A 6219-nucleotide genomic window follows, 5' to 3' on the forward strand; every position below is an offset into this window, starting at 1 on the left:
CCCCCCCGCTCTCCCCCCACCCATGGCCAACACACATTTCCACTGGTTGTAACATGTGTCCTTGTTCAGGGCCTATTTCCATATTGTTGTTAGTTGCATTGGTGTGGTAGTTTCGAGTCTACATCCTCAATCATGTCCACCTCAGCCCATGCATTCAAGCAATTGTTTATCTTATGTTTCCTCTCCTGCAGTCCTTCCTCTGAATGTGGGTAGCGTCTTTACCATAAATCCCTCAGAGCTGTCCTGGGTCATTGCATTGCTGCTAGTACAGAAGTCCATTACATTCGATTTTATCATAGTATATCAGTCTCTGTGTACAATGTTCTTCTGGCTCTGCTCCTTTCACTCTGCATCAATTCCTGGAGGTCCTTCCAGTTCACTTGGAACTTCTCCAGTTTGTTATTCCTTTTAGCACAATACTATTCCATCACCAGCATATACCACAGTTTGTTCAGCCAATCCCCAATTGAAGGACATACCCTCATTTTCCAGTTCTTTGCCACTACAAAAAGCGCAGCTATAAATATTTTCATACAAGTCTGTTTATCTATGATCTCTTTGGGGTACAAACCCAACAATGATATGGCTGGATCAAAGGGCAGGCATTCTTTTATAGCCCTTTGAGCATAGTTCCAAATTGCCAGCCAGAATGGTTGGATCAGTTCACAACTCCATCAGCAATGCATTAATGTTCCAATTTTGCCACATCCCCTTCAACATTCATCACTCTCCCCTTCTTTCATTTTAGCCAATCTGCTAGGTGTGAGGTGATACCTCAGAGTTGTTTTGATTTGCATTTCTCTAATTATTAGAGATTTGGAACACTTTCTCATGTGCTTATTGATACTTTTGATTTCTTTACCTGAGAATTGCCTATTCATGTCCCTTGCCCATTTTTCAATTGGGGAATGGCTTGATTTTTTATACAATTGATTTAACTCCTTGTATATTGAGTAATTAGACCCCTGTCAGAGTTTTTTGTTAAAAAGATTTTTTTCCCAATTTGTTGTTTCCCTTCTGATTTTTGACTACATTGTTTTTGTTTGTACAAAAGCTTTTTAGCTTAATATAATCAAAACCATTTAATTTACATTTTGTAATTTTCTCTAACTCTTGCTTGGTTTTAAAATCTTTCCTTTCCCAGAGATCTGACAGGTACACTATTTTGTGTTCACTTAACTTATTTATAGTTTCCCTCTTTATATTCAGGTTATTCACCCATTCTGAATTTATCTTGGTGTAGGGTGTGAGATGTTGATCTAAACCTAATCTCGCCCATATTGTTTTCCAAATTTCCTAGCAGTTTTTGTCAAATAATGGATTCATGTCCCAAGAGTTGGGCTCTTTCGGTTTATCTTACACTGTCTTGCTGACATCATTAACCCCAAGGCTATTCCACTGGTCCTCCCTTCTATCTCTTAGCCAGTACCATATTGTTTTGATGACTGCTGCTTTATAGTATAGTTTAATATCTGGTACTGCTAGGCCCCCTTCCTTTACATTTTTTTTCATTATTTCCCTTGATATTCTTGATCTTTTGTTATTCCAAATGAACTTTGTTATAGTTTTTTCTAATTCAGTAAAGAAGTTTTTTGGTAATTTGATAGGTGTGGCACTAAATAGATAAATTAATTTGGGTAGAATGTTCATTTTTATTATGTTAGCTCATCCTACACATGAACAATTAATGGTTTTTCAATTTTTGAGATCCAGTTTTATTTTTTTGGAAAGTGTTTTGTAGTTGTTTTCATATAATTGCTGTGTTTGTTTTGGTAGATAGATTCCCAAGTATTTTATATTGTCTAGGGTGATTTTAAATGGTGTTTCTCTTTCTACTTCTTGCTGCTCTAGTGTGTTGGAAATGTATAGAAATGCTGATGATTTATGTGCATTTATTTTGTATCCTGCAACTTTAGTAAAGTTGTTGATTATTTCTACTGGCTTTTTAGTTGATTCTCTAGGATTTTTTAAGTAGACCATCATATCATCTGCAAAGAGTGATAGCTTAGTCTCCTCATTGCCTATTTTGATACCTTCAATTTCTTTTTCTTCTCTAATTGCTATTGCTAGTGTTTCTAGTACTATGTTGAATAATAGAGGTGATAATGGGCATCCTTGTTTCACTCCAGATTCTCTTATAATTATTGAGGTAGGGTCTCTTGGTAAGGCAAAATGAGGATTTGGGAAGTTGGGAGGTTTCACTCCCAAGTCAGAAGTCTGATTCCCCTTAAGGAATCAAGTGTTCTTGATCACTATGTTGTCAATGGCCTCTGGCAGGAATCACAGGCTTTGGGAAATCACAAGAGTCTTGTAAACCCTCAGATTTAGCTCTCCAAGGTTGAGAGAAAGCTCCCTTCCTTCCACTGTCCATAAGCTTCTCTTCCCAAAAGCCCCTCCTCCCAGGTTCTATTGTCCCACGATCCTTTGCTGTCCCTTCAACTGAAGTTTTTCTCCCTTTTTCATGCAACATTCTATTTTAAAAATGGCCTTCCTCAGCACTTAACTTTACACTTAGCAGCTTTTCTTTTAGTGCTGTTGTCCCCAAATGTAATTTCCTCCAAGACAAAAACTGTTTTGTTTACTTGAATTTCTATTCCTAGAACTTAGGATAGTGCCTGACATATAGTAACCATTTTATAAATGTTTATCTCTCTCTTTTTTTTAAACCCTTACCTTCCATCTTAGAATCAATACTGTGTAAAAAGAGAGGTAAGGTCTCTGCAATGGGAATTAAGTGACTTGCCCAGGGTCACACAGCTATGAAGTGTCTGAGGCCAGTTATGAACTCAGGACCTCCTGCTTCCAGGCCTGGCTCTCCACTGAACCACCTAGCTTGCCCCCATGTTCTATCTCTCTTACTAGTTAGCTATCCAGCTGTCCTGTTGATGGAATGATTTAAGGCTGGAATAGACCTTAAAAGTAATCTAGGCCGTGGTCTTCATCTTATAGATGAGGAAGCTTTTGCCCAGTGAAGTTCAGTTGATTACACAAGGTTACACAGATAATAATTAAAAGAGCAAAAATTCAAACCCATGTCCTTTGATTCCAATTCCAATGCTCTTTCCATCGTATCGAGCCTCAGATGACAGGCATAAACTTGGCCACCTAGCCAATACACAAAGCTTCTCTAGCTATAAAGAATCTGTAAGAACTCATGCTTTATTGGCATAGCCTCGAGGACCCTAGGGTTTCCACCACATCGTAGTGACACATCTGAAGAGACTTCAGTGGGAGCTTATGTTATCCAATTAAAATTATAAATGGTCTACTAATCAGATTATAATTGGGGGATAGTCATGCTTTCTTAATAATTTAATCTTGGCTCACAGATAAAATACCACCATGGCAAAAAGACATGAAGTCTGAGACTTGGATTTACTCTCTGCCTAGACAATTGAAGCCATTTCCCCCATGCACACACAAGACAGTTTCCCTCCTAGAGAAACTGAGCCAAGCTTAGATGATTTGTCAGTATATTGGGGATACTGTCTTTGTTTCTCTATCAATAATCTGTTAAAGAGGCTGGAGAACAGAAAATCTGTTAAAAGTCAACATGCTCTTAATCTTAGAATCCCGTAGGCAGTCTAATGGACAAATGCGCAATGAATGGATGCTTGGTTGGTCAAACTTCAAAATAAATAAGCAATTTTGCTCAAGATAGAGACAGATACTTCATCACATAAATTTCAAGGGGGAATTTCTACCTCAATAAAAATTTATGAACCCACCAAAATGACTTTTATTGATATATTTCTTAAAACCACATACACACATAGACATAAGAGGAAGAGAGGGAGAGGTGAGAGAGGCAAGAAGAGAGAGAAAAGGGAAGGGAGAGAGACATGATGGATTATTCTCTTGCCAACCAGGTAGGGAAGGGAATACTTCTACCTACCACTCAGGGAAATCCTCCAGGAGAAAAAAAGAGGAAGCAAGGACCCCCTTCTGCCTTTCTACCCAACAGGAAGAAGAAAAGAGAGGAAAAGGAAGCAGAGCCATCAGAAAATTTGAGTATTTAAGACCCCTCAGCCACTTCTACTCTAGTAATCCTACTCAAGATGGTAACCCAAGAGTTGCCTGTCAAATTGGAGGAAACTCCATACTTTCTATAATCTAATGCCAGATCTTAGACCCAGTGTCTACCCCGTTGTTTTAAAGAGACAAATCAGTTTTGAATCTAGGGGGTCCTGCTTTGTTAACATCAGAAAAGAAGCACCTCTATTCAGTTATTATGGGTCCATTATCACTCAGGCTGTAACCAAGAGGATGGGACTAATTATTACATATTAAACTCCTGGAGGGGTAACTCAATGTCAGTTATAATTGCCAAGTATAGCCAAGGAGGAATACTACTAATTAGTTGAAACTGTAAAGTAGACATCTGGTGCATTAAAAGAATGATAATGTAAAACATCACCCCACCAAAGCAGAGGAAGAAATAATTTAAATAATGGTGATTTACCATGGTATTAAAAATAACATTTATCTTCATATTAGCTAAGAATATAATGCAGTGGAAAGCAGAGTGGAGTCACAGAATAGAGGTTCAGATTCCTACTTCGCCCCTTAATACCTGTATGAGTCTGAGCAAGTCACTTCACCTTAAGGGATTCCAGTTTCTTCATCTATAAAGCGAGTAGATTGGACTGGACAACTTCTTTCATGGACCAGACCTGACTGGTAGTTTAGGTCCAAAATTTGTGAGACAGGTGCCATCTATTTAACAAAATTTTTACTTAACTGTCCAGAAGGGAAAGAATATTCAAATCAGAGAAGGAACATTCATCTAGGATATAGTTTTGATTCCACTAAGTACAACTAACAAGAGTTCTCCCAAGTCAGTGTTGATCATCCTGTTAGTCTAGATGAAGATGCTGCTCAGCCCCTCCTATTCTGGATGTTTTATATCCCAAATGACTAAGAATCTACTTCAATGGTCTGAGCCTTAATCCTCTAAACCCATTAAATTTTAAAGAGAGTTTCAAAAACTAGTCTAACTTGCCTGGAAGAAGTAGGGGAGAGGAATAGGGTTAGGATATTATTCCCATCAAAAACTCTAAGATCCTTTTGATCTCTGAATCTCTGATTCTTTGAGCATATGACTTCCAAAAACTACAAGAGTCCTTACCAATTTTATTTCATGAGTAATCATAGCATCTTAATGAGTAAAGAGACATGATAGCAGATGAATCTAGCACAGACCTTCTAGTCAGGCATGATGAAACAGCCTAACTGATTGTGTGGCTGATAGCTGCTCTCAAGCTGCCAAGGCTTGACAGTACCCATAAAATCTTCTCTTGCCCCACTCTGGCCATTTTCAGCAAACAAAAGCATGCATATTTTTTTCTCTATCTCTCACATATCCCTGCCCCTCATTTTCAGATTTCATGGAAATAAAAGTAAATCCCTTTTGGAAAAAAGATAAGGAAAAAATAAGTGACAGGAGTTATTTATTTTACTGGTTCTAGTTATGACTAAATTACACCTCTCCTTTTTTTGAGAAATATGTTTACAGTGTGTTCAAGATGATTGCATTGGCCTTCATTTCTCAGTATCTGTGAGTACCCCCAGTAGACTAGTACCTTCATTTCTTCCCCATTCCCTCTAAAAGGAAAAGCTAATCAATGATATCTGAATGTAACAAAAATTAGACTTCAGGAAGGAATGGAACATGTGGGTTTTGCTAATTTTGATGGGATAGATGGGGAATAATAATCTGAATTTAACCCTTAAAGTCAGGATAAGAATCTTTAGAGATGTTTACCCAGAAAATGGCATTATGAAAAAGTGTTGGCTTTAGTCAGAAAAACTTGGGAGAGGAGTAAGAATAAACACCTACTATGTATCAGGGCCTATGCTAAATGTTTGATCTTATTTGATTCTCACAAATTTGGAAAGTATTATTATTATTACCCCCAATTTTTAGTTAAGGAAACTGAGGTAGATAAAGTTTTAGTGATTTGCCCAGGATCACACAGCTAGTGAGGGTTTGAGATTGGACTTGGGTTCAAGTTCACTTCCAATGCATACCCAGGACAAATCACTGAACTAAATGTGTCCTAGGTGACTTTTTTTTAAGGTTTTAAGCTTCAGACCTGCATAAGAAATTTTTCACCAGGAATCTCCTTCACTGATGAAATCACAAGTCTGTAGGAATTAGTATTCCTTTATACTTATGTATATTTATGTATATTTGAGTGTGAATAGTTGAGAGATTGA

Source organism: Gracilinanus agilis, chromosome 3 (genome assembly GCF_016433145.1).
Source record: "Gracilinanus agilis isolate LMUSP501 chromosome 3, AgileGrace, whole genome shotgun sequence".
Lineage (NCBI taxonomy): Eukaryota > Metazoa > Chordata > Mammalia > Didelphimorphia > Didelphidae > Gracilinanus > Gracilinanus agilis.